Raw genomic sequence first — 18,429 nt, forward strand, 5'->3', positions numbered from 1 at the left:
GCGAGGAGGGGGGAACCGAACAAGCCACAAGCCCCCCCGCATCTACTGCTTCCCGCAACATTGTGGGGGCCAGGGAGGAGAAGGAGGGGGAGGAGGGGTGTGAATAAAGAACAGAATGCTGAGCTTGGAGAAGGTTGGTATTTTTTTTAGTGGAAAGGAGGGTGTTCAGCACAGAGAGGATGCATCACATCACCAGCAAATGATACCTCTTCCCAAGGTTCCCCTATCCCTGGTTTTGCTGATGCATACCTTCCTCAAAACACAGAAATGAACATTTTTCTCCCCCTCAGTAACCCTTAGGATCAATTAATATTGCTTCTCTGTACTGCAGATGAGAATAAACAGGTTGCCTGAGGCCCCTCCAAATGAGTGGGATTTAAAGGGATTTTGCAAGTCATAAACTTGCCGTTGTGCTCCCTCCTGTTTCAAGCACAGATCAAGAGATGAAGCTCTATGACACCAAGCAGTGTTTGATTAAACATGGTTTACTGAATAAGCAAGAATTGAGTGGGGTTCCCACGTGCTGCTGTTGTAAATTATGAAGTACAAAGTACAGTGAGTGAGTTCATACGACATGGTAAGTCAAAATGAAGGAAAGTTTGTGTGATGCATAAACTTAATTTTGGGGCGAGGGAGACCTAGCCAATATGTGGCCTACAAGCAGAGAATGCACCAGAGCTCCCCTTCTTTGATATTAAGTGGTACTTTCCAGTTCTGCTTATGTCCACCTTCTGGAAATAATCAATGCTTTTATCCCAGCATGCAGCTCAGTTGTTCAGAAAAAGACAGAGGGGTAACCAGGGATGGGTTGCTGGGGGTGCGCAGGGGTTCAGGAGAGCCCCTAGCTAAGATTCTGTGCAGTTTGGAGAACCTGCAAATCCCACTCCTGGCTGGCCTCACCCACCCTGTCCCTCCCAGGAGTCCCATGCAGCCCGTTTGGGATGTAGGTAAGTGCAGGTGCGTGTGAAGTTTCGGGGAGGGCGAATAACGGGCCTCCCAGAAGTTCGGGAAGGCCGGAAATGGTCCAGCTTCCAGAGAGCCTCCGGAGGCCATTTTCACCCTCCCAGAGGCTCGAGAAAAACCTCCGGACACCCCCCCCCTTTGCAGGAGGCTGATTAGGCCACGCCCACCATGGCCACACCCACCCAGCCATGCTCACCCAGAGAACCCATTGCTAAAAAAAAATTTTTTTTTGAACAAATTTTATTAATTTTTAAAGACATACAAAACATAAATACACAGAAACACAAAACATAAAAGCATAAAAAATCTCTTTTCTGAAAGTTGCTTAGTCCCGGGTTAAAACTTGGTACAGACACAAATTCAAATTCATATTCATTTTACATACATACCATATCTTATTAGCATTTTCAATTTTCTATATAACTTCTCTCTTAAATTTTCTCAATTTTATTTTATTTATCTCCTCTCGATTCAAATCATAATATTTATTATTCTTTGTCTGTTCTATTTCCAGCTATCCATTTATCTTTCTTCTTTGAAGAAAACTTCTCCTGTACACTAATTGGAGTATGATGCCTTTATCTCTTTCCCCTATATTTATAATACTTAATATAGAATACATAGCTTACATTGGGATTCTGTCTGGTACGTTCTAAAATTATACAGTATTATCAAAACCAATACAAATCTATTCATTAATATTGATATTCATTTATATCTTAAACATTTAGCACATTACTTTTCAGTTAAATCACATACTTTTATGGGAGCACCTATTTTCCATAGTTATTCCCCCCCCCACATCACCTATTATAGATCATTATTTCATTACGATGTTCCCCCTCTCCTACTTCAAATCTCTCATTTCACTAGGATAACATAGTCTAATCATTAATATTAACAATCATTTATATCTTAAACATTTTACCCATTTCAGTTAAATATCATGCCTTTGTGGGAACACTTATGCTTTCCAAAATTATTTCTCCCCCACATCACATATCTTAAATCATTGTTTCATTGAAGTACTCCCTTTTCTTAACAAAAATTTCACTAAATTATACTAAATATTTTATCACATTTTAAATTGCATATTATTTCCAATTTTCTATGGTTATTTCTAAGTACAAATGTAGAAATACAATCTTATGTACCTTTCTAGAATCCTTTTTTCAATAAAATTTATCCATTATCTCTAAAAAACTTTTGCTTCTTTGCATCTTGCTCCCCACCATTAAGGCTTCTCATCCCTTCCTTTCTCCCTTGCTTCTTCTTCTCCTTGTCCTCTTTGTCTCTCCACCCCCCTTTTATTCTGCTTTCCTCCTTTCTGTTGTTTCCTAACATAATATCCCCTTTTCACCTTATTCTTCTCTTTTTGGATTGTTTTTCCAGGTCTTTAAAGTCTTCTTCTCCTTTTTCTCTTTCTTTTTTCCTTCCCCAGCCAAAATCACTTGTTCATCAAAGATGGCTTCTTCTTTGTCCCAGTCATCCTGTTGCTCATTCAGCTTTACATAAGTACAAACCACCATTTCTAAAAATTGAAAAAGAGTGCCAAGGACATCTTTCCCTTCTTGCTTTTCTTTTTCATATTTTTGGTATACAAGTTTCAGTCCATACACAAGTGATGCCATTGTATAGAGAAAAGGTTTTTCCAAACAACCACCCAAGAGCTTTTAATCAGAAATAATTCTCAGAAGTTCCAAAATCACCAAACAATCCAAACAAGCTGTTTCTTTTAAATACTTTCTCCTTCTTCACTTTCTCTTTCTGGGGTTAAAGTTTAGTCACAAAGTTCCCTTTAAAATATATCTTTTAGAAGTCTTATTGATGTTTAGTAACTCTTTAGAATTCTAGGCAATCTTCTCCTTATTTTCAAATTTTGCTCCAATTTTTTCCCCCTCTCCCTTCCCACTCACAGCCAAAAAGATTTTTTTTTCCCCTTTAAATGTTCAGAAATCCTTATCCCTTCAGCATTCAATTACCTCCAATGCAGATTTTTGGATTTCTCTTATGATTCCATCCGCTGTCACGTTAGGAAGGAGAGTGAAACAGGGAAAAAAAACTTTCCCTTTTAGGATATTCGCCGCTTGTAACTCTCTTAGGAAACAATGTATCCTTAGCAGCCTTCAATATTCCAGGGCACTTTCTCTTGCCTTGTCCCGGTCGAAAGCCACTTTCATAATTCTTCCAACTTTCTCCCTCCTGCACCAGCTTGTCCGGCTGCAGGTTTCTTCGTGGTGGCCATTGCTGACCGCCGCTCCTCCGCCTTGGGAAAAGGGGGTTCTGCCGGCTGGGGAGGGGGTCCGCGACACCCCCAAGCCCCTGTCCGGATCCCCCCTGTCTTCAGCTGCCTCTACGAGGCAGCTATATCCCCCAGATCCAAACGGATCGGGGGAACCTTGGCGGCGAACGCAGCAGGGATCGCGCAGTATCGCTAATCCCTGCCGCTGCTGAAACCTTGCAAACCGGAAGTCCCCATTGCTAAAAATTTTGAAGCCCACCCCTAGAGAGACCATAGAAAGCCATAGAAACCTATGGGAAGAAAGAACCCCCGCTGAAGATATACTGTATTTATATAGGAGGATCTATGAAACAAATATGCTAATACAGTAATACTAACATTTGGACATCCCATCAGCAGCCTGGTGAGGCATGAAACCATCTACCAATGGCAGGTCCAAGTTAAAACCTGCATTTTCCTGCCAGCCATGAGCAACCTTTAGGTTACACACAAGTGATATGAGTGTTGCTAGTTATAGGAACTGCTTAGATTTGGGGGAAATGCCTTCAGTAGGCATCTCCTTTATGGAATCTCAGTACCTTGGTGGGCTCATCTGATCCCCACTGGTATTATTATAAAATATTGGCTCATTCTCAATCAAGCTATACTTTTGCTTCCCTGGTGCTCTAAACTAGGTGGCAGCTGGATCTCCTAGAATCCTTCCAGAATGCACAAATCCAAAAGAATTGGCTTTGGTTTGGAGGGATTAAAGGGAGATAAAATACCATTTTCAGCCCACTTTGGATCCAGGCTCCATGCATATTTATAGCATGACCTTCACCTCACGCAAAATGTTGAAGTTGGCTCTTGACCCTCCATGAAAAGGAATATCTGGTATCTAGGGGTGGCAGATGATGCATCTGAAATCTGAAGTGCTCTTGAGGCCCTACTGGGATCTGTTCCTTGGCAATTTTAGTTCATGAATCTGACTTTGATCAAAGAGAACACTGAGATGAAAAGGAAGTCGCCCTTGCAGAACTAGAAGCTCCAACCTTATCCTCCACTTTCTTGAACTTGTCTGGGAAATCCGTGAAATGTAATTGGGAGGCTTCTGCCAGCAGATCCAAATGGTGAGGAATGCTGAGAAGGGAAAGGCAGCTGCATCCAAGGACCAGAATCCAGGGGGCTTAAGATAAAACAGCTTTTAAAGAATCCTCTGGGGCATCCCATACACTCTCTGAGTACACTTCTATACAGCCACTAGGCTGGCCCTTTTTCTGCAATGGGTTCACATTGCCATATTAATATCCCCATTTGCTGCTCTTTGGGGCTTGGGGGAATGAATAAGAGGAGCACAGAAAGGCCACCCAGCTGCCTAACAAAGGAATTGTGTGTGTGTAGGGGGGGTATAACTCTTTTGTAATGAGAGGGGGGGAAACCCACTGATGGGGCAGAACAGCAGTAAAGCCACATCTCCTTCCCAATGAAGGACCTCTGATGAAACACTTACGTGCCTTACTTTCAAAAAGGAGGGGGAAATCTCAGTGGGAAGAGGGAAATCTAAGGACTTTTAGCCAATAGGAACCTGCCTATCCTCTAGCTCCATTTTTTATACACTAATTTTATTAAAAGCTGCAATTAAAAAGATAAAAACTAATACAAACTAAAAGAATAAAAAAATAAAAAGAATGCAAAAAAGAAAAAACACAGAGAAAATAAGAACGTAAGAAAGACAAAAAAATGCATAAAGTAGTGACTTCCTCTTTATCATAAGCATAAACCATTTTAATATCACTTTCTCTTCAAATAAAACAATCTCTTCTTTCCATATCCCATCTTTTATATATAAACAAATTCCTAAACTTCACCCTGATCAGCAAAGGTCTATTAATGGACGTCTATGAAAATAACATTATTTATATTTATTAATTTCACTAGTAAAACTGATCTTTATCCTCTTCAAATAATCTCCTAGAACTTGATCTTTTTAAAAATTACAAAATTCTACAAAGCTTTGATAAGTTTCTTTTATAAATTCAATATAGGAAAAGTAGTAAAAACAGACACTTTTAAAATTAACTTTTGGGTCCATTGTTAAAAATATCCTTCAGTATGTCCAATGTTAAAATGCTTTACTTCATTCTGCATTAAAAGTCAAATGTAAACGTACCTTTCCTTAACTGCAACCTTTAATTTTTTTTGGTTCCTTTTAGTGTCCAAATTTCACAGTCTCATCCTAACATTAAAAAAAAAAAAATCAAAACAAAGCATCTTCCCACAGGAAGAATTCTTACAGTTAGTTCCAAGATCTTATTTCAAATCCTTCTGGACACTTAGCCCATTTGTAACTTTTCAGAAGCAAAGTTCAAATCACCCTTTGTTGTTTATTCCCATTTTTTTTTAAAGTCTTTAAACTCAGTATTTAATTTTTTTCTATTAACTATTGCAGGAAACTCATCCAGAGCTGTAAGGATTCCTAATAAGTGAAAAACAATTAATTGGCAAATATCTGGAGCCCTGTGGATTATCTCCAATTGTTTCCTTGTCCAGAGAGGAATTATGAAGAAATGGTCACACTTGGACTACTGCAATATGCTCTACCCCAGGGGCAGTCGACCTTTTACCTACTGCTCACTTTTGTATCTCTGTTAGTAATAAAATTTTCTAACTGCCCATCGGTTCCACGGTAATGGTGATTTATAAAGTAGGGGACAAAACCCCCACTGCCCACCATGAAAGCTGGAACGCCCACTAGTGGGTGGTAGGGACCAGATTGACTACCACTGCTCCACACCCTTGAAGAGCATTTGGAAGTTTCAACTTTTGGAAGTTGGGTAGTGCAGGCAGTCTTTGGGACCCCTAAAGCGGCCCATATTACACCATTGTTCCACAAGTTTCTGGGTGCAATTCAAGGTGTTGGTTATTAGCTTTAAAGTCCTTCACGGCATGGGTCTAAGTTATTTGAGATCCATCTCACCTCAATGGGACTGGTCCACCCTCCCCATCCGTCAGAGGAGGCATGCTGTGGATCCCATCAATCAAGAAATTCCAGATGGGGGTCCAGAAGAGAGGTGGAGCTCTTGCCTCACAATCGGTAGGCTGTGAGTTCAGTCCTAGGTAGAGGAATAGACTCTCCTGCTCAAGCAGGGGGTTGGACTAGATGACCTCCAAGGTCCCTTCGAACTCTATTGTTCTACGCGAAGACTTCTCTGCCATAGCACCAGCCCTTTGATCCCACATTGAGATCTGCCCCCACCCTCCTAATCTTTTGTAAGAGTCATACACACATACACACACACTTATACTGTGTATGCATGTATGGTTTCATCACTTAATGTTATAAGCTATCCAAGGTTGCCTGATGGCAAACAGATTTAATTAATAAGTAAAACAAATAGTTATCATACCATATTATAAATATGTGATGTGCATTAGCCATTCCAGGAGCCTTTTCTGGATAACCAGTGAGATTAAAATGCATTCAATGAATACCGAATTATTCCTTCAAACATGCCATAAGCAGCTTTCCAGGTATGAGGAGCACTGGTGATGATAATTCCATTGAAAAGGACAATAGTATCTCATGCAGTAAGACACCACAATGTTCACAAATCACATAGTTTAGGGCTTCAGGTGTCAATCCAGCTCAGGAGAATGGCTTAGGTCAGGGGTTCCCAGCCCTGTGGTCTATGGACTGGCACCAGTCCATGGCATGCCAGCAACCAGGCTCATCCACGGTACACAGCCAGCACGCAAAACTATGCCCCCTCCGATCTGTGGAAAAATCTTTCTCCACAGAACCAAAAGTTGCCCCAAAAGTTAAGGGCTGCTGGCTTAGAGTGAGTTATACATTAGGCTACTGTTTGAGTAGAACCACCAGCACTGATTGGGCTATTCAAAGTCCCCAGGCTCAAATATATGAGCATTAAACTCTTCACAAGCATCAATCTATTTAAATGGATGTACCGCTGTTTATTATGAGGAAGCAAAACCAGAATTTACATCAATATAAGTCCAGAAATGCTGTTTCTGAAAAAGAGATTTTTAAAAACACAGCATAAAGTTATTAAGAGTTTCTTTTTAAAGTCTACAAGGCTGGATTTCATCATTTGTCATCACTAGAGGGCACTCACTGATCAGAAACCTTGATCATATTTAAACTTGGTACTTTGTATGTCTTTTTTAAACATAGAATTGGAGGGAACTATATAGAACCCTCTCTATTTCCCCCCACAATCACCACCTGTGAGTCAAGTTCTTCTTGAAATAAGAGCAATGATAACAAATTCAGATATATTTTAATAGCAATGTAATGCAATTAAAAGAGAGGGCAGTGAATCCATTAATTCTACGTGTGGGTTGAAATAATATAGTTCTGCTGCAGTCCTTTAGGCAATGTGAATGAAGTATCTTTCTGGTAAGTCCAGTTTTTTGGACTCTGGTCATAGGAAAGGGAAAGAGGCAAAGGTGTTTCATCAAATCCTACTGTTCCCAAAGGATCTGATGTGGTTCCACAAAAGTCTAAGAGCAAAAAGCAAAGGAAAAAACTTTTTTGATTATTATTATTATTAGAATTTTCCATCTTGTCAGAGCTTCTAGAATTTATTTTATAAATAACCCGTTTTGTAGCCTGAAAGAGTTTGGAAACCCTGCTCTAGGAAAATGTGCCTATGATTTCTATGTTTTTTCCTGTTGCCAGAGTGTATATAAAGAGACAAGTAGAACAAAGAAAACCCATTCTAAGAATTTTGGTAGATTATTGGATATCCTTTGTTCATACTTCAGATGTACAGGTGCTGCAATTAACACTGTTCAAAATAATCCTTAGCTTGAACCTGCAATCTTTATTTTGGTCAACAGTTCAGTAAATTACATAAAAACATAATTAGAAAGGAAATGGAGAAGTGTTCAGACTTGCATCTGCTGCTATTTCATTTTCATTGCAGCAACACAACATTTAGCTACTTTAGAGGTGACAGATAAATTCGTCTCTTAGATTCAGATAATAATTATTCTTTTCGGGCAAAGCCTGAACATGCAACTATCCAAGATTGAGACTTGTAGCTATGGAAGACAGGTCCCTTCCCACAGCCTAATGATCTCTTCTAAAAACCATGGTACCTGACTCCAAGAAGTCTCCCAGACTTTTTACAGCAGCATCACCATTATTTACAATAAATCATATCATGAATAGAGCTATAATTCCCAAATCACCATTATTCTCCATTGGTTTGACATCACCTCAAGTAGTGGACATCATATTTTAAAAATTCAGATAAATTCAAGTGGGGTATAGACATGCTCCACAAATGTTATCAAGGGATAGCAATTATTATTATTGATTTTTTAAAAACCCATTACCTTGCTGCATTTGTTTGTAGAGGACAAAGAATTTGGCATCATTTCCAGAGTTCCCCATGTTCAGTGGTTAGAGAAGAGGATTCTGTGGAAGGTAGTAGCATGCATCTTTTCGAATGGTAAATTCCCTTGTATTCTCCACTTACTGGCAATTGACAAAATATAGTAGGATGTAAGTTAGGATCAAAATGGATTTAGCATTAATTCAGCAAGGCTTAAATAGCAATAGGTATGAGTTTGGAAGAACTACGGTAATTGGAAGAACTCCAATAGTTTAAGCATGAATTTTTAGTTTACTTTATTGGCATTGCACCTCGTACAATGAAATCAAACATGAATTTTTAGTTTACTTCATTGGCATTGCACCTCGTACAATGAAATCAAACACCATCTTCAGTGCACATCATGACCATGAAAATAAACACAAACACACATCCTTCACCCTTCACACATTGAACCGGAAACCCCCGACACCACACCAACATTAAGACATTAATTAAGACAAAATGAAGAAGAATGCAATGAAAAATGCACCTGGAGGAGGACTGTGGGCAGGAGATTTGTTTATTAAATGCTATCATTCTCATTATCAAAGGGTCTGTGTGGGATCTTGGAAGAATACATCACAGAGAGGAGCCTAAAATTAGAGCCTGCACATTCTGAGCTGGATGTGGGAGGAAGAGGTTCAGGATAACCAGATCCTAACATTTCTGTATATCTGTTAGGAGGTTATGACAAGATTTTGTCTATTAGAACAGAAGAAGGTATAAACAGGGAGGCTCTGTTGGCATACTCACCTTGCCATGTGCTTTTCAGGTATGGAGATAGTGACTCCTTCCCCCAGTCATACTACCCGGAATGAACCAGAAAATTGTTCATAGGTAAGCTATTTTCTTTTCTGCAATCCTAGGCATTCTGTAGCGAAACTACTATCTGCTTTTATTGGTCTAGTAAAACCTCTTTTCTCCTACACAGTAGCAATATTCTGAACTTCTTATCTCTGTACCTCCTCCCAGCATCTATGGATTTTGCTCAGGAAAATTTTACTGGATTACTTTGGCTCTAGGATAAACTAGAAGAACTATGCTTCTGATCAACAGTTGAGCTGTATGCGAAAGCTACATTTTCACCTGGGAAAAACACCCCTCACAAGCCTTTTTTCGCTTCCTGATGTTTTTCAGGTTAAAGAACACTTCATGCAGCCTTAAGAAAAATAATGTACAATATGCATCTGACAATAGCAGTGATCTATTACAGTACACACTGCAATTATAATGTGTAGTTAAAATTGCTTTTCATAGTTACGGAGCTATAAAAATGGAACAAAACAACACTGCATTATAATATGAGCACCTAACATTTTTTTCTTCACTCTTCCCGCAGTGAAGAATCACACAGGATTGATGGCTAATTTAGAGAAGACAGCCCTCTATCTGAAGGTGCCTAATTCATGTCTCATCTAAAGAACTAGGAGTTAGTCTTCCTCATGAATGTATTTACATTGATTTCTTGTTTTGCATTGACACATTGACATATACCATATATTTATGGTAATCTTTGGCTTCGATAGGCGATACATAACTGGCCACACTGCATGAGTCAAGATAAAATCAAACAGTTCTTTGATCACCTCTTCACATCTGTGAATTGAGAAACTTGGGCAGAATCCTTCCTTTGAAAACTCCTCGGTGCTTATTCCTTATCTGTTGGCTTGTGCATGTGGCAGCTGATGGCTGTAATAAGGGAAGGATTCTGCTAACCTTACTTTTGACCTCTTCATATTACAGTTGCATTTGCTGAATTTTCACTTACCGTACAATTATTAACAGTATGGGATAACGTGTGGCAATAATCTTTCTGCTATAAAAAGAAAGCTTAATGTAGTTTTTTCCCCCCCAATATCCACCAACCGGTAGTCAAATTAACTTTCTCTCTGCAGGGATTAAATGTGTTTTTCTTACCTTCCTGGCCATAATTATGTACTGAATTGCTTTTCAAATGTTTAAAGGAGTCTCTTACGTGCTAGGATAAAAATAACTAGTATACTGATGCAATGGAATTTCTGTGGATTCTGTATTTGCAAGAAGAGAGGTAGGGAATAACAGAACCTTTTGTCATTTTTAAAACCACAGCACAGATGTGCTTCACAACTTTTGTCATTGTTGAAGTCTAAGGGTCTTCGTCTTCACTTGGTCTCTAACCTGTATCTGAGACTGTCTTTTTATGATGCCCTTAGCTGTCCTGGTGTTTTAAAAGTGTTTCTTCTCTTATCCTGACAGAGTTGTTGGTCTGGATACAATCTGACATACTTTACTAGTCATTCTCTTGGCAGTGCAATCAGATGTGGAAAGAAGAGGGATTAGCCCATCAACTTATTGGCCAACTTCAGTTTCATGTCACTGGCTCCCACTGGCTCCTGTACTCCAAGACACCATGCAGTGGAGAATATGGGTCCTTCAAACCGGCCATCTCCTTGTACCCATAGTGTCTCCTAGTTTGAAGACCTGGCTATGAAGAGAGATCACCCCAAATAACAACTATCCAGTGGTGCAATAGAAACTGGCTGTATAATGTACAGTTAAATAAACAGAAAACAAGCAACCTAAAAAATAAATAAAACCTGAAATAAAAATGAAAATAATAGTCATCTATATATAAATTGTATATAAGCTCAAACTTAGGAGAGGGGATCATAGCTTGAGCAGGGTGTTGGAGTAGAAGACCTCCAAGGTTCCTCCCAGCTCTATTCTGATTGATTGATTGATTGATTGGGAAGGCTCCAATACGGTGGTGGGCTGCTGGGGGTTCACAGGGGTTCGGGAGAGCCCCTAGCTAAGATTCTGTGCAGTTTGGGAAACTCCCGTATCCGACTCCTGGATGCCCCTGCCCACCCTGCCCGTCCCAGGAGTCCCCACATGGCCTGTTTTGGATGCAAGTAAGCGCAGGGCGCGCGTGGAGGCTTGGAGAGGGCGAAAAATGGGCCTCCCGGAAGTTCGGGAAGGCCAGAAATGGGCTCATTTCCGGCTTCCAGAGAGCCCTCCCGAAGGCTGGAGGAAAACCTCTGGAACCCGGGGAGGATAAAAATGCCCCCATGCCATGGTGCAGGAGGCCAACTAGGCCATGCCCACCGTGGCCATGCTAACCCAGCACCCAGGCAGAGAACTCTTTGCTAATTTTTTTGAAGCCCACACCTGCAAAAAAAACCCACAGATTTTCTGAAAACCTCTGAGTTTCTGAAAACCTCCACAAGCTGACTTAGACTGAACCATCTGGCCTGCTCTCAACGTAATGAGTTTTTATCCACACCCATCGATCAGGATTACCAATGTAAAAGCAGATAATTGTAGAGTGAAAGTCGTGTATGTTTTTTTAAACAAGTGTAAACAAATACAGCTTAGTTTACCACGTGACAAATAACAGGGCTCAAGATTATGCTCTCTTCTAATCCATCCTTGACAAAAATTAAGAATGTGTAATGATTAGTGACGTCTTTAAATATACAATTGTACTATATACTATATTTAAAGTGTAACTCGGTTCTCAGAACAACAGTTGTACAATACCCAAATAAATATACTATAACTTCATCAATGAACTAGTTCACATTTTGCTTGTTCTAAAGGATATAGCTAAAAATGGGGCATGATTAAATGTGAAGGAACCTACTATACATACTTGCAGATAAGGTGAGTATACGTCCCAAGAGTTGGGTTCAGCTTATCCACAGATGGATTCATACGTGTGTATTTACAGTAGATGATTGAGAAAGAACAATAAAAAACAACAGCATCTGTGAGAGCTTTTCTTTATAAATTCAGGGCTTATTTCTTTTGTCTGAAGCCTGTAGCCCCCACATCCCCTAATGACTGCACTTGTCAAGAGGTGGAAAGTAGCAGCTGGTAAAAAGCATAATTACAGAGATTGTTTCCCTCTCAATCTTCCAAGTAAAACCTAGTCTAAAGACACACATATAAGATTTCTGTGCTTGATGCCTGTACAAAAGGGGAATTGATACACTGCCCTCCCCACTAGACTCCCTAGGGTTTATCCACCAAGGCACTTGGACACTGGAAAAAAAAAATACTAAAAAGTGCAGCCCTAATTGCCAAAAACCTAACTCACCAGGATCCTGGTGAGAAAAGCTGAGTTTGAAGGATTCCAACACTTGAGCAAGTATTCTAAACTTTATTTTTGCCACCTCTACCAAATGGTACTATTTTCAAAAGCAACAATTATCTCAGCTGAGAGGAGCAACCCCTCCCTCCCCCCCCCCCCCACTTACTGACTGGGAATTATAGAAGTTGGCGTCCTGCAAAACATTGATTTGGATAAAAAAATATGAGGATAGGCACTAGGTCTTGGAAGATACTAGCTATTGGAATCTACAAGGATTTCCCTGGATCTCTTCAGGACAGCTCTGTGAAGGATTTTACCAGTATTTTCTGTTGCAAAGAACTCCGGCCGACACAAGAGTGCCATGTATATATGCACATCCTTCAGCGTCTTTTGGCTTAGGAAACATGATAAAGTTATTTGTGTTCTGAAACTTAGTCTTTGCCTGCTCTCCCTCCCCCACTGGATCACTGGTTGGGAATGACATTTGCTGCAGAAAGAAGATAAAAAAGGATCAAACTCCTATGTGGTTCTTTTATTGTATTTAAACTTTTATTTTCCTGTCCTGGTACATATTGTCTAACTGATAATACAGCTGTTTCCTGCCTCTGTACAGACTCTCTTTATTTAGGGACCATTTTCAATAGGTAACACTTAGGTCTAATTAGAATGAAATCATATCCTTATGTAAAATGCATCAAGTTTCTTCTGTTATTCTATTTATTTATCATTTCAATTCTGCCTTCTGTGATATATAAGACAAAATGTATCATGTATCTATACAGCATTCCAGAAAAACAAGCTAACTTATTTTCCTTTAGCTTTAACAAGCTGAAATTCAGCGTTTCCCCACAATGGCACATACTTGTTGGAAACTGTCTGTAAAAGATCTGTTATTTTGATATTAAAGATACAAACTCTGCTAGGAAAATGGTAACAATTCCAGATTCATAAGACTCCATGCGCCCATCTGCCCTGCAGCTGTCAATTGAGCTACAAATTTATGTTTGCAGGTGCTGTTTGTGGAACCCAGAAAGCAGCTGGTGTATAAAAGATTGCCAAATGCATATGAAGTGCAGTTTATTATAATCAAGAGCCTAGGAAACCACCTGCCAGTTTGAAAAGTAGAAAAAATCCTTTCTTTTTAACAGAAGCAGATTTGCCCTTATTTCTTGTCCATATTCAACAACAAAATTGCTAGAGTAAATCTTCCTAAGTAGAGCTGCACTTTCTGGACCAGCTGAGGAGATTGGGAGTGGATTCTTCGTCCCAGCTGGGGCTGGTGGGAGACAAGCCCAAGGTCCTTTCTTTGTGGGGCTTATATACCCTCTCCTTGCTCCAAACATCTATATGAAGTAACTGCGGGAGATCACTTACCAACATGAGCAGGGTATCATCAATATATTGATGATAACCTAATTATACATCTCTATCTTGGACCAATCAAGTGATACCATTGCAATTCTCTCCCAGTGCCTGGAGGCTGTTGAGGTTTGGATGGGTAAGAATACTGCGTAATTGTTCCTTTGTCCTATGCTAAATCCAACTTCTTTTAAGGTTGACTACTCCTGTGAGCCACTGCTTCACTATATTTTTTGCATTACCGCTGGAATTAAGGACACCATTATATATGTATTATGTATGCATTTACCATGATTAAAAAAAGTGATTTGGAAGATTAAACAAAATACATTTTGAAACACACAAAAAACCTTTTATGTTCTCAATTGCAGTCAGAAAATTATTCCAAAAGTTAGAAAATGAATAACAAAAGTATATTCTACATAACACCCTATGGCTCTGTTGAGAAAGGTTTCAGGTCAGTGATGGAGCTTTGAATTTAAAATGTCCAAATTAGATTTTTAACTACTTTCATTAGGAATGAAAGAGAAGCTAGGGGTGGTCACTGTCAGTTCTTGGAGTAGATAAGATAAATAAGGGATATGTGCAATTTCTTTCTCTCCGAGGCCTTGCTTAGCTTTAGAACAGCATGCTATGGTTTGTATCTCAAACAATAGATGGAGTCACAAGACAAAAGGGACTGAATGAAGACAAAAAATAGGTTTTTTTATTTCATTTATTTTAATTTACAGAGATCAAATACTGATTTCAATTATTCTCCTTGCATTTAATATTTTTCATTTTTCCATTCTATGGCATTCTGTAGCCATAGAGGTCCCTTAGTTGTGCATCCCTGGTAAAGACTGAAATATAAAGAAACAATATAACGAACACTATACAAGTAGTCCTTGACTTACAACCGTTAGTTTAATGACTGTTCAAAGTTACAACGGCACTGAAAAAAATGACTTACGACTGTTTTTCCCCACTTATGACTGTTGCAGCGTCTCTATGGTCCCATGATATAAAATTGGATGCTTGGCAACTGGCATGTATTCATGACGGTTGCAGTGTCCTGGGGTCATGTGATCACCCTTTGGAACTTTCTGACCAGCAAAGTCAATGCTGAAGCCAAATTCACTCAAAGACTGTGTTACTAACAGCTGCAGTAATTCATTAAACAACTGTGACAAGAAAGGTCATAAAATGGGGTAAATCTCACTTAACAACTGTCCTGCTTAACCATGGAAATTTTGGGCTCGATTGTGGTCGTAAATCGAGGACTACCTGTATAATACAGCAGGTTTTCATTGATATAACTTGCTCTGGGTAGTTGAATGAATACCAATTCCCTTAAGAGTGTTTTGAGTCTCTTTCTCCAAGATAAGCCTCACTTTATATACCTAAGCTCTTCTTAAGGAGATATGATTGCAAACAGCCTACTGAATTAGTTGGATCATTTTTTTCCACTCCTGGTTAGCAAACATGCCTCACAGTCCCATCTGTTTCTCTTGCTCTTTGGTCAAAGGAATGGATTACTGAAAGGAGGCTGTTGGTACTACAGCTCTTTCTTAATACAGTCCCCCATTTAGAAAATCAGACTTTGTAAAATAATGGGGAGACTTTTTTTTGACCTTGAAAGGTGTAATTGTCTTGTAATGACGCATGTCTCATTTGTACTGTTCTAACAATAATTCCCCATTTCTTCAGAACTGTTGTTTTGAGCTGGGTTTCTGGCTCACAATAACTATAATTGAGGAGAGAGAGAAAAACCTATCATCAAAAAATGTTGAAAAAAAAATCTGCCATATTAATCATTCAGACGTGGCTTTCTTTAAATGTATGCCCTTGTTTTCTTGGTAAGACCCACCCTTCATTTAAGCAATTAAAGCCATTCAAATATACTATCTTAGGCAAATATACATAGGTAAGAAATATTTGCATCTTTTGACCACACTGTTTTAAAAATAAACTTGTTTGGTGGTTGTGATTGCAGAAAGAACTTGGTTACCAACTGAGTCTTTTATAGGGTAGGTATTCACTCAATGTTGACAAACAAGAATTGGGATACAGTAGGGTCATAGCGTCTCTCAATGATGGCTAGTTTTCAAAAAAAAATTTCAAATCGTGTACAAAAAATCAAACTTTTATCAGAACCTAGTTCTGCATTCTGGTTTCTATGGCATCTTATGATACATTGCCCTTTTCTGAGAAGACTGAAATCACACCTAATAGCAGGGGTCTTTAAACTTGACTGCTTTAAGACTTGTGGATTTCAACTCCCAGAATTCCTCCTTCTCCATGACTATGTTAGCTCAGGAATTCTGGGAGTTGAAGACTACAAGTCTTAAATTTGCCAAGTTTGAAGACCCTTGCCTAATAGTATGATTTGCTATTTTGAAATCATCACATGCCGAAAAGGCTCTGCTCACTAGTATGTTGAAGTTTTAGATTTATTCAGGGTCTGCCAGCTGAAAAACTTTAGGAGAGGAAGGAATGAGATGGAAGTTGAGATAAGACAATGTGACAATTAGTGAAGTATGCTGGTGGAACATTCTGTCAATTGAGACAGACAACAATAGGGTGGGAGCTGGGGGCAGAACTTGAGAGGCAGACGGAGGAACATGTTTCAGGCAGTATTTTATATCCCTCTAATAAAAGATCATGCTCTTATGGTAGCATAACTAGAGCTTACATGACACCAGAAATTGCCTTCCCATTGAAGTCAGTGAAAGGAAGTTCATCCTAACTCAAAGAACACAGACACATTTTATGATGACAGAATATAGGAAAGGATACAATGGGGAGTGGAATCTATCTCTTCAGGAAAAACGCAGGGTAGCCAAAATAATCAGGCTTGTGGCCAGTATTAGGCAAGAGGTGAGTCTTATTGTGATCCTGTGAGCTGGACAGGATAGCATGTCTGGCTATGCTAACAAACCCAGAAAATGGTGTAGTTCATCATTAAAACTGGAGAGCTGAAGAAGCTTCTTGGATAAGAAGCAAAATGTCTTCAAAGAAAAAAACCAGAAAGTCCAGTTGCCTTTTGAAAAAGCATCTCTGAGACAACTATGACCTGGATGACTGAGAATTTCCATAGATGTTCATCACTAAAACATTTTTTTTCCATTTTACAGAATCATTTGGAAAATTTCTAGCATTTGTTTCATGTCTGGAAAAGTGCAAAGTTAGTAAACAAAACAGGCAATTATTTCTACTGATTTTAAAGAGTAGGCTTCCCCTTCTTATCCAAATGGCTGTTTCTTGGCAGATAAAGGGTAAGAGGAGAGCTTAACCGGCCTCTATTGAGGCAGGCAGGGGGCAATATGACAAAAATGTGCTTATCATCCTCTTGCAATGTAATAACTTGTCAGAAAGTATATAATGGAGGCATCTCTCTATCATAACATCATCACACACATCACCTTGGTTTCCTAATTAATTGCAGTGGATGCCACTGGGAGGGGCTCTAACACTATCTTGTTCAGCCAAAACCTGGAACAGGCTGGACTTCTGCTAATCTGAAACAGAATTGGAACTCCTTGCAATGGTTTATTCCAGGTTTGGAGCAAAACCCGAATTTCTGTTTTATACTCATTTTATACTCATTCTGTTTTATACTCATTTTATACTCATTTTGAAAACAATTCAATATGAGATAGGCCCGAATGAAAAATAAGCAGATTTTTGGCAGACGAAAGGATAAACAACTAGAGTAGCCCAGTTCCAATTTTGCCTTTGCTGCCACAAGTAAAAAAAAAATAAAACAAAATAGTGCTCTAGAAAGTCCTGTACACCAAAGAAAGTTTTCTATTTGCAAAATGGTGTTTGGTTGTTGTTTTTTTTCCTCGCGGAATGGAAGTGACAGGGGAAAAAATAAATAAATCAGGGTTGGGATCTTCCTCGGGAAGATTTCAAAACCAAGTTTGAAGTGTCAGCTACGTACCACGCTATTTTGCACTGAAAAGCACCTCTCCCGAGTCGGTGCAGACCCACGTAAAGGGGCATCTCCCCAGTTTTGCTTACCTTGGACAAGAAGAGAAGGGAGGAGGAATGTTTTATGAGAACGTCCCAAAGTCAAAAGAATGCAAAACGGGGCAGGCACGTCGCGCCGAGTTAAAAAAAAACGCCGCTTTCTTTGGTTTACCCTCGATCCTCGTGAAGGGAACCTGCTCCCTCAACTCGGTGGCGGGCAGAGGGCGTGAGGTGGACGGGGGGGGAGAAGGGCCAGCGTGCAGCAACGCTGGCAGTCCACGTGCAGAGAGGCGCCGGCTGCTTCGCTGGCCAGGCCCCGCCTCAGCCACGGCTTCCCCCGCCCCTCCCCCTTTCCATCCTCTCACCCCGGCCTTTCGCTCGCCGTTCACCGGCCCTTTAAACCCGCGCGCTTAAGGGCCGCCTCCTTCCCACCCCCCCTCCTCCTCCTCCTCGGCAGG

The 18,429-nt window shown here is 39.8% G+C and overlaps 1 long non-coding RNA gene across 2 annotated transcripts; it reads right to left on the reverse strand.

The window, feature by feature from the left end:
* Window positions 1-7,470: 7,470 nt before the first annotated feature.
* On the reverse strand, window positions 7,471-18,335 carry LOC148133378 (uncharacterized). Of its 2 annotated transcripts, none has more exons than XR_015746708.1 (3): window positions 18,023-18,335; window positions 8,546-8,687; window positions 7,471-7,705 (listed from the first exon to the last, which is right to left on the reverse strand). It is a non-coding gene; the product is annotated as an uncharacterized LOC148133378 (long non-coding RNA). The 2 variants fall into 2 exon arrangements; XR_015746707.1 differs by lacking the exon at window positions 18,023-18,335 and adding an exon at window positions 9,340-11,567.
* Between the last annotated feature and the right edge of the window lie 94 nt (window positions 18,336-18,429).

The sequence above is a fragment of the Notechis scutatus genome, chromosome 1 (genome assembly GCF_049901735.1).
Source record: "Notechis scutatus isolate UNSWTSFEM ecotype Mainland chromosome 1, rNotScu1.2, whole genome shotgun sequence".
Taxonomy (NCBI): Eukaryota; Metazoa; Chordata; class Lepidosauria; order Squamata; family Elapidae; genus Notechis; species Notechis scutatus.